Source organism: Rhinopithecus bieti, unplaced genomic scaffold (genome assembly GCF_001698545.2).
Source record: "Rhinopithecus bieti isolate Rb0 unplaced genomic scaffold, ASM169854v2 scaffold_30846, whole genome shotgun sequence".
In the NCBI taxonomy this organism is placed as follows: Eukaryota; Metazoa; Chordata; class Mammalia; order Primates; family Cercopithecidae; genus Rhinopithecus; species Rhinopithecus bieti.
The window spans coordinates 618,525-629,073 of NW_016814438.1; the positions used below are offsets into that span (position 1 = coordinate 618,525).

The 10,549-nt window shown below is 36.9% G+C and overlaps 1 protein-coding gene across 6 annotated transcripts in view; it reads right to left on the reverse strand.

The window, feature by feature from the left end:
• The window catches only part of DLG2 (discs large MAGUK scaffold protein 2), a 2,095,027-nt gene that overhangs the window by 537,596 nt on the left and 1,546,882 nt on the right, over positions 1-10,549 (reverse strand). The gene's annotated exons all lie outside the window — the stretch shown is intronic.

The following is a 10,549-nucleotide window of genomic DNA, read 5'->3' on the forward strand; positions in this document are numbered from 1 at the left end:
TGCAGTTTCCTAAACATTTTCATGACCTGCTATGTCATAGGGTTTTGTTGTTTACTTTCATGTGACAAAAGCACCAATGCAAACTGGCTAATGAAGTGTATTAATAGATTTCTGTAATAAAGATTCAGAAGGAGAGTTTCGAAGATGGTTTGACTTATGGTCTGTAGATGTCACCAAGACTGTTTTCTTACCCCCATTTATCTATTCTGCCATCTAAAATTCTGGTTTCATTCTAAAGATGGAAACCCCTACAGTCACAAAACAGCTTCAAGCTACTATTTCAGATATACGGTTCCTTACTTCGTGCTCATGGAGAACAGTGGGCTTCTGCCTCAAAATTCTAAGTAAGAATCATGGAATTTGCTCTGATTGTACTGGATTGGGTTACATATCCACCACTAATGGAGGCCAGGGTATCAATTGGCCTAAATCAATAAAAACTCACCCTTGCAATTCGGAGTCATGTCAGCTTCCAGCAAAGCACAGGGTTTGTCTGAACCAAAATCTAGGGACAATTAGGAAGGGGTAGGAAGAATAACATGAGGAGATAACCAACAAAAGTCCACTATTGAAAGAAACAATTCAGAGAAAGGCAATGCCTATCATAGCAGTTACTTGTGAGGATAAACCAAACAATGTGTGGGCTGTCTTGTCACTGTGTAAAGACATAGAACTGCGGGACAATTCTGGAGATGGCTGAAGTAGTTGGGAAAGCACTAGGAATGACTGAGGTTATATTGTCTGCCAGCCTGAGAGTTAAGCTACAGAAAAATAGAGCCAAAGCTGTTATGATTCGTTCAGTTGCAAATAGCAAAATTCCCAGCTTTTATCATTTCTTAAGACCTATAATCTAGTGATCCAGATATTATTCAGATGTTAGACCTCTTCGTGTATTCCCTGGATCTTTGTTATTCTCAGAATCCAGTAACTCCATCTGAATTCAGTAACTCCATCAGAATCCTAAACTCATACCCCTGAGTTAGACATTTTCTTGCCAAATCTCAGCCACCCACACCTTGTTTTCACAAATTATGGAAATAAATCTACTTTGATTAGAACATTCTACTTGGGCATAGAGTCTTGTCATTTCTGTGCAAGTCTTTCCATTGCAGATTTTGTCTAAAAGCTGTTAGTTTTAAAAGTACCCTTATCCAGTCATGTGTTGCTTAATGACAGAGATATGTTCTGAGAAACAGATTGTTAGGCAATTTCATCATTGTGCGAACACCATAGAATGTACTTAAGCTAACATAGATGGTATAGCCTAGGCTATATGTTACAGACCATTCCTCTTAGGCTACAAACCAGTACAATCAATATGTTAATACTGAATATTATAGACAATTGCAACACAATAGTAAATATTTGTATATCCAAACATAGAAAAGGTACAGTACAAATAGGGTATTATAATCTTATGGGACCACTGTCGTATAGGCAGTTTGTCATTGATCAAAATGTTGTTATGTGGTACATGACTGTCCTAGCATTAGATGTGCTGGTAATAACCAGGGGCTATGTCAAAGAAAGATGGGGTAATATTGTAACAAGTGATTCACAGAAGAAAATATATTGGTCAGTTTAGATGCTGTGAGGGCAGTAAGACTTGGACTAATGAACTGGAAGAGAGCACTTGTTAATAATCTGGTGGCAGAGGGTTTGTGAGGTGAGAGAAAGGAGATAGCAGAGCACTTACAGAGAAAAATGGAGAAGGCTGGAGTCAGCAGCTGAATTTCAGCTAAATGCATTTTGTGCTGATTCATCTAACTCAGCCCTTTGAGGTATGTTTACTAGGCGCTTCTCATTCCTGAGACTTTGATGCTTACATCTAAAGAAAAGTTAGATTAATGCCCCTCCAAATGTCTGTAAACTGTATTTCTAACACACACATTTTTTTTTCTCTGACATCTGACTCAAATAGTTAACTCTGCAAAAGCACTTTGCACACACAAAAGCCTGCTGGTTTCCAAATCAGAAAGGTTTCTAGGCAGTGGTGACCTAAATTCACAGACCCGTTCCTTGTTATTCTTTTTGCCTGCCACTTTAAGAAAATTGCTCTTTCGTTCTTGGAAGTTAGGACACAGTAATGAGTTAAAGGAGACTGTATGTGTAAGCTTTGGGGTATTAAAGTTTACAGCAACCTGCCAATGTTGTTCTACTGGAGAGCTTTGCTTTATCATCTTACCTCCATGGTGAAAGACATGATTAGATTTAGAAAAGGTCTAAATAATAATTCAATTGTACATTTTAAAAGAGCAAAAAAAGTATAACTGGATTGTTTGAAACACAAAGGACAAATGCTTGAGGGATGGATACTACATTTTACATGATACATGATATTACACACTGCATGCCTGTATCAATACATCTCATGTACCCCATAAATATATACACCTACTATGTACCCACAGAAATTAAAGCTGAAAATTAGAAAAAAATTTAGAAAGTGTGAAGAATCTAAGCAATGCAACATTTATTTTGAGAACAGGCTGTGGCAATATGACCCTAGGACATGACCTATCTGGCAACTTCAGAATAGTGATGCCTGAAGTACAACTTCAAGATACATTTGTATAAAGCCCCACTTTTTGGCAAGGTATACATACCTGATTTGAGGTACTTGGATATAAGAGGAATTTATGGGAAGGCTCATGTATACATAGGAAAGAGGGTGGTGGTTTCTGATTGGGTCCTTGGGACAGTTATAACATGGGAATTGGAAGTTGCCAGTTTTCTCTCTCTCCTTCTTTCCCTCTCATCTCCAGTCTCTAGCTTTCTCTGCAGGAAGGCTCATTATTTCAGATGACATTACTTCATATGGCAGAAAGTCCACATGGTAGCCACTTTTCTGTCTTCTACCTCACACTTTACTACACAGTGGGAATGCTGGACCCTCTCTGTCCCCATACTTCACTGTAGAAAATCCTGAGAAACAATCTGCTTGGCTTGATTTGGCTGAGGTGCCAGCTTCTAAACTGTGCATGTGACCACTCAAATAGTTCTAAAACTAAAGATTTTCCATGCTCCAGCCCCAGAGGTTCAGATTCACTGGGTTTAGTTGAGATTCATTTGGTCTAATTATCAGTATTATTTCTTACTAGCTAACCATGTTATTCCAATGAGCAGCTCTAGATCAATCAACCGTATGACCAGGGGTGCTATGAATGCATTCTTTCTCAGAATCGTGGGGTTGGAAAGAGGAGAAGGGCAGTTCCCTAAAAGGAGGAGGATGTTCTTTAAAAAGAAGAGGTGCTTTTAATGTACAGACAAAACACTAGCTGTTTAGTATTTTATATGCAGAGATTAGAAATAGAGAATCATGAAAATAAGAAGGTATCAGAGCAAAATATCACAGTCTCAAACTATTAACAGCAGCAAAAGCCAAAATTGACAAATGGGATCTAATTAAAGAGCTTCTGGCAGCGGGCAAAAGAAACTACCATGGCAGAGTGGAACAGGCCAGCCTACAGAATGGGAGAAAATTTTTGCAATCTACTCATTGCTGACAAAGGGCTAATAATCCAGAACCTACAAAGAACTCAAACAATTTACAAGAAAAAAACAAACCCAACCCATCAAAAAGTGGGCCCAAAGGATAGAACAGACATTTCTCAAAAGAAGACATTCATACAGCCAACAGACACATGAAAAAATGCTCATCATCAACTGGCCATCAGAGAAATGCAAATCAAAACCACAATGAGATACCATCTCAGCACGCAGTTAGATGGCAATCATTAAAAAGTCAGGAAAGGCAACAGGTGCTAGAGAAGGATGTGATGAAATATGGAACACTTTTACATCTGTTGGTGGGATTGGGGTTAAAGCTAAGTTCACGCCATTATGGAAAACCAGTAGGCGATTCCTCAAGGATCTAGAACTAGATGCACCATATGACCCAGCCATCAGAAAAAAAAAAAACATTCACTGGGTATATACCCAAAGGATTTAAATCAATGCTGGCTATAAAGACATATGCACACGTATGTTTATTGCGGCACTATTCAGCAATAGCAAAGACATATATATAGAGGCAACCCAATGTCCACATACAAGGACAGAAAGAAAAAAAGTGGCACATATACAAACGCATTGGAATACTATGCAGGCGCATAAAAAAGGGAGGATGAGTTAAAAAAATCGTTTGGCAGGACAATGGATGCACTGAAAAGCCATCATTCTTAGCAAACTATCACAAGAAGCAGAAACCAATACCAAAAAACACACTCATGGTGTGGAAGTAGAACAATGAGAATCACTTGGACCGGAAGAAGGGAAACATCACACATCGGAAAGAGAGAGGAAGAGAGAGAGGACGATCATTCGGGGGTTGGGGGAGGATGCGAGAGTAACCTGATATAAATGACGATTGATGGGTGGCTGACGAGTTGATGGGTGCAGCACACCAACACGGCACAAGGCATACATATGTAACAAAACGCTGGCACGTTATGCACATGTACCCTAGAACTTAAAGTATGAAAAAAAAAAAAAAAAAAAAAACACAGTCTCAACAAAATAAGAAAAAAGACGTAAAAAAACCAAACTATTGAAAATAAAACATTGTAATTTCTTATCTAGCCTGGAACTAAGTTCTCATGAGTTAACAAAAGAAAAAAAAAAAAAAACGTTGCAAAGGGTGCTAGGTTATTCTAGAAAAAAATTAACCGTTGTAAATCAAGGGCAGATTCTACTTATATACTTAACATACTTAAAAATATATTAATAATTGGGCATACACACATTTCAGAGATCACTTAAAAAGCTTACCATTAACCACAAATATAGTCACATATGTGCACACACATACACACGCACACAAAGCAGAAGCATATATTTGCCTTTTGACATAGTCAAATAATCATAGCCTAAAGTTATACCAACAATGTCATGTTTAGAAAGAGGGGGTAGACAAATGCTTGTGTATAAATGTTATAATAGCCAACAATATTAATAATCTAGTATCTAGTTCCAGGAACTCTTTTAGGCATTCATATGTTATTGCTATTTTTTTTTTTTTTTTTAACCACAATGCTATGAAGTAGATAGCAGTATCCCATTCATTACAGAGAAAACTGAGGCTTTAATAGGTTAAGTAACGCATGGTCATTCAGAAAGTGGCTGATTCTAGATTCTAAACAAGGTCTGAGTTCAAAGATTGTGCTTCTTTCCACCATTTTGTTTTATTTACTTTTGTTTTATTATAAAAAATCTTCTAAATTTGACATTTCTGATTTTTCCTTGGAATTTTGCAAATTACAATTTTTTTCCAGCTTTTATTGTAGATTCCAGGGGTACATGCGCAGGTTTGTTATTGTGTGACACTGAGGTTTGGAGTACAGTCAAACCTGTAATCCAGGAAGTGAGCATGGTCCTAACTAGGATGTGTTTCAGCCCTTGCAACCCTCCCTCCCTCCCTATCCCCTCTGATATTCCCCAGTATCTATTGTTCCCATGTTTATGTCCATGTGTATCCAATGTTTAGTACTCACTTATAAGGGAGAACACGCAGTATTTGGCTTTCTGTTTCTGCGTTAGTTTGCTCAGGATGATGGCCTCCAGCTGCATCCATGTTGCCACAAAGGATATGATTTTTTTTTAATGGCTGTGTAGTATTCCATGTGAATGTATGTACATTTTCTTTACCCAATCCACCACTAATGGGCACCTGGGTTGATTCCATGTCTTTGTTATTGTGAATAGTGCTGTGATAAATATATGCATGTGTCTTTTTGGTAGAATGATTTATTATTCTTTGGGTAGATACCTAGTAATGGGATTGCTGGGTGAAAAGGTAGTTCAACTCTTAGTTCTTTGAGAAATCTCCAAACTGCTTTTCACAGTGGCAGAAGTAATTTACGTTCCCATCTACAGTGTAAAAGCATTCCCTTTTCACCACATCCCCACCAACATCTATTATTTTTTGACCTATTAACAAAAGTCTTTCTAACTGCTATGAGGTGGTATCTCACTGTGGTTTTGATTTGCACTTCTCTGATGATTAGTGATGATGAGCAATCTTTCATATGTTTTTTTGGCTACTTGCATGTCTTCTCTTGAGAGAAGTGGAGTTATTTGTTTTTTGGCCTGTTTGTTTGTTTAAATTCCCTGTAGATTCTGAATATTAGACCTTTGTCAATGTATAGTTTGCAGATTATTTTCTCCCATTCTGTAAATTGGTTATTATTCCCTTGATAGTTTCTCTTGACGTGTAGAAGCTCTTTAGTTTAATTAGGTCTCATTTGTCAATTTTTGTTTTTGTTGAAATTCCTTTTGAGGACTTTGCCATAAATTATTTGTCAATACCAATGTCGAGAAGGGTATTTCCTGGGTTTTCCTTTAGGATTTTTATAGTTTGAGGTCTTATATTTAAGTCTTAATCCATCTTAAGTTAAATTTTGTATATGATAAAAGGTGTATGATAAAAGGCCCAGTTTCATTCTTCTATATATGAATAGCCAGTTATCCCAGCACCATTAATTGAATACAGAACCCTTTCCCTATTGCTTGTTTTTGTGGACTTTGTCAAAGATCAGATGGCTTTAAGTGTGTGGCTTTACTTCTGGGTTCTCTATGCTGTTTCATTGGTCTATGTGTCTATTTTTGAACCAGTACTATGCTGTTTGGTTTCAGTAGCCTTGTAGTGTAGTTGAAGTCAGGTAATGTGATGCCTCCAGCTCTGTTCTTTTTGCTTAGGATTCCTTAGGCTATTCAGCATCTTTTTTGGTTGCATATGAATTTTATTTACTTATTTATTTAAGATGGAGTCTCACTCTGTCACCCAAGTTGGAGTGCAATGATGCAATCTCGTCTCACTGCAACCTCCACCTCCTGGGTTCAAGTGATTCCCCTGCCTCAGGCTCCTGAGTAGCTGGGATTACAGGTGCATGCCACCACGCCCAGCTAATTTTGTATGTTTAGTAGAGATGGGGTTTCGCTCTGTTGGTCAGGCTGGTCTCAAACTCCTAACCTTGTGATCCACACACCTTGGCCTCCCAAACTGCTGGGGTTACAGGCATGAGCCACTGCATCTGGCCACATATGGATTTTAGATTAGTATTTTCTTATTCTGTGAAAAATAATGTTGGTAATGTGATAAGAATGGTATTGAATTTGTAAACCACTTTGGTCAGTATGACCATTTCAACGGTACTGATTCTTGCACTCCATGAGGATGGAATGGTTTTCCATTTGTTTGTGTCATCTCTGATTTCTTTCAGCAGTGTTTCAGTTCTCCTTGCAGAGATCTTTCCCCTTTTTGGTTAGATGGATTCCTAGGTTTTTAAATCTTTTTGTGGCTACTGTAAATAGGATTGCATTGTTATTTGGCTCTCAGCTTTAATGTTATTGTTGTATATAAGTGCTACTGACTTTCGTACATTGATTTTATATTCTGAAACTTTACTGAAATGCTTCATCAGTTCTAGGAGCCTTTTGGTGGAGTATTTAGGGTTTTGCTAGGTAGAGAATCATAGTATTTTATACTCTCGTAGAATATACAGTATACATAATTTTCTATTCTCCAGGAAAGAGAGACAGTTTGACTTCTTGTCCTATTTGGATGCCTTTTATTTCTTTCTCTTGCTTGATTCCTTTGGCTAGGACTTCAAGTACCATGTTGTAAGAGTGGTGAGAGTGGGCATCCTTGTCTTATTCCAGTTCTCAATGGGAATGCTTCCAGCTTTGCCCACATCATATGTTGACTATAGGACTTTCATAGATGGCTTTTATTATTTTGAGGTATGTTTCTTTGATGCCTAGTTGGTTGAGAATTTTTATCACAAAGGATGCTGAATTTTATCCAAAGCATTTTCTAAATCTATTGAGATAATCATATGAATTTTGTTTTTAATTCTGCTTATGCAATGAATCATATTTATTGATTTGCATATATGGAGCCAACCTCACATCCCAGAAATAAAGCCTACTTGATTGTAGTGAATTACCTTTTGGATGTGCTGCTGGATTCAGTTTGCTAGTATTTTGTTGAGAAATTTTTGTATCTATGTTCATATAAGGGATATTGGCTTGAAGTTTTCTTTTATGCTGTGTATCTGTCAAATTTGGGTATCAGAATGACATTGGCTTTGTAGAATAGGTTAGGGAGGGGTCCCTCTTCCTAGATTTTTTTGGAACAGTTAGCTTCGCCCTTATTCAGTTTCAGAACTAATTATTGGGTTACGTAGGGTTTCAACTTCTTCTTGGTTCAATCTTAGGAGGTTGTATGTTTCCAGGAATTTATCCATTTTCTCTAGATTTTCTAGCTTGTGTGCATAGAGGTGATCACAATAGTCTCTGAGGATCTTTTGCATTTCTGTGAGATCAGCTGTAATGTTATCTTTGTCATTTCTGATTGTGCTTATTTGAGTCTTCTCTTTATTTCTGTTATTCTGGCTAGTGGTCTATAAATCTTGTTTATCCTTTTAAAGAAACAACTATCAGTTTTGCTGATCTTTTGCATATATTTTTGCATCTTGATTTTATTCACTTCTGCTCTGATTTTAGTTATTTGTTTTCTTCTGCTAGCTTTGAGGCTAGTTTGTTCTTGTTTTTCTAGATTCTCTAGGTGTAATGTTACATTGTTAATGTGAGATCTTTCTAACTTCTTAATGCAGGCATTTAATGCTGTAAACTTTTCTCTTAACACTGCTTTCACTGAATATTGGAGATTTTAGTAAGTCACATCTCTGTTTTCATTAATTTCAAAGAATTTGTTATTTCTGCCTTAAAGTTATTATTCACCCAAAAGTCATTCAGGAGTAAGTTGTTTAATTCCTATGTAATTGTGTGGTTTGAGAGATCTTCTTGGTTTTGATTTCTATTTTTATTGCACTGTGGTCTGACAGTATGTTTGGTATGATTTTTATTTCTTTGCATTTATTGAGTCTTACTTTACAAATAAAGCATGTAGATCTTAGAATATGTTCCATGTACAAACAAGATGAATGTATATTCTATCATTGTTGGATAGAAATTCTGTAGATGTTTATTAGGTCCAATTAGTGAAGTGTCTAGTTTAAGTTCATTATTCCTTCTTAGTTTTCTGCATTGATAATCTATCTAATACTGTCAGTGGAATGTTGAAGTCTCCCACTATTATTATGTGCCTAAGTATTTTCACAGACCTGAAAGTACCTGTTTTACAAATCTGGGTGCTCCAATGTTGGGTATGTATATATTTAGGATAGTTAAGTCCTCTTTGAATTGAACTCTTCATTGTCATATAATGCCCTTCTTTGTCAGTTTTGACTTGTTGTTATTTTAAAATCTTTTTTTTTTTTTCCTGAAACAAGAATATTGTCCTCCACTCTTTTTTTGTTTTCTATTTGCATGATAGGTCTTTCTCCATTCTTTTACCTTGAGCGTGTGGTTGTCATTATATGTTAGATAGGTCTCTTGAAGACACTTGGGTCTGTTTTTTTAATCCAGCTTGCCACTTCGTGCATTTTAAGTGGAGCGTTTAGGCCATTTATATTCAAGGTTACTATAGATATACGATGTTTTGATCCTGTCATCCTGTTATTAGTTGTTTTGTAGACTTGATTGTATAGTTGCCCTATAGGGTCTATGGCTATGCACTTCAGTGTGTTGCTGTGGTAGCAGGTATCATTATTTGATTTCTGTTTAGAACTCCCTCAAGGACATCTTGTATGGCTGGTCTGGTGGTAACAAATTCCCTTATGCTTGTCTGGAAAGGATTGTATTTCTCCTTTGTGTATGAAACTTAGTTTGGCTGCATATGAAATTCTTGGTTGGAATGTCTTTTCTCTGAGGATGCTGAAAATAGACCCCCAATCTCTTCTGGTTTATAAGGTTTCTGCTGAGAAGTCTGCTGTTAGCTTGATGAAATTTCCTTTGTAAGTGACCTGACCCTTTTTTCTTTTTTTTTTTTTTTTTTTTTTCCTTTTTGTGGAGAACGGGGTCTCGCTGTATTACCCAGGCAGGTCTCGAACTCCTGGGCTCAAGCTATCCTCCCGCCTCTGCCTCCCTGAGAGCTGGGATTACAGGCGTGAGCCACCGCGCCCGGCCCTGACCCTTTTTTCTAGGTGCCTGTAAGATTTTTTTTCTTTCATGTTAATCTTAGAGAATCTGATGACTATGTTTCTTGGGGATGGTCATCTTGTATAGTATCTTTAAGGGGTTTTCTGTATTTCTTGAATTTGCCTGTCAACCTCTCTAGTGAAATTGGGGACGTGTTCATGAATTATATCCTCAAATACATTTTCCAAGTTGTTTACTCTTTCTCCTTCTCTCTTGGGAATACCAGCATGGATTGTAGTTTAGTTCTCCTTACATAATCCCGTATTTCTTGGAGGTTTTGCTCAGTTAAAAAATATTTTTTCTTTATTTTTGTCTGACTACATTGATTCAAAAGACCAGTCTTTGAGCTTGAGATTCTTTCCTCAGCTTGGTCTATTACGTTGCTAATGCTTACAACTATACTATGAAATTCCTGTAGTGAGTTTTTCAGTTCCAGAACTTTAGTTTGATTCTCTCTTAAAATGGCTCTGTCATCTTTCTTTTTTTTTTTTTTTTTTTTTTTTTTTTT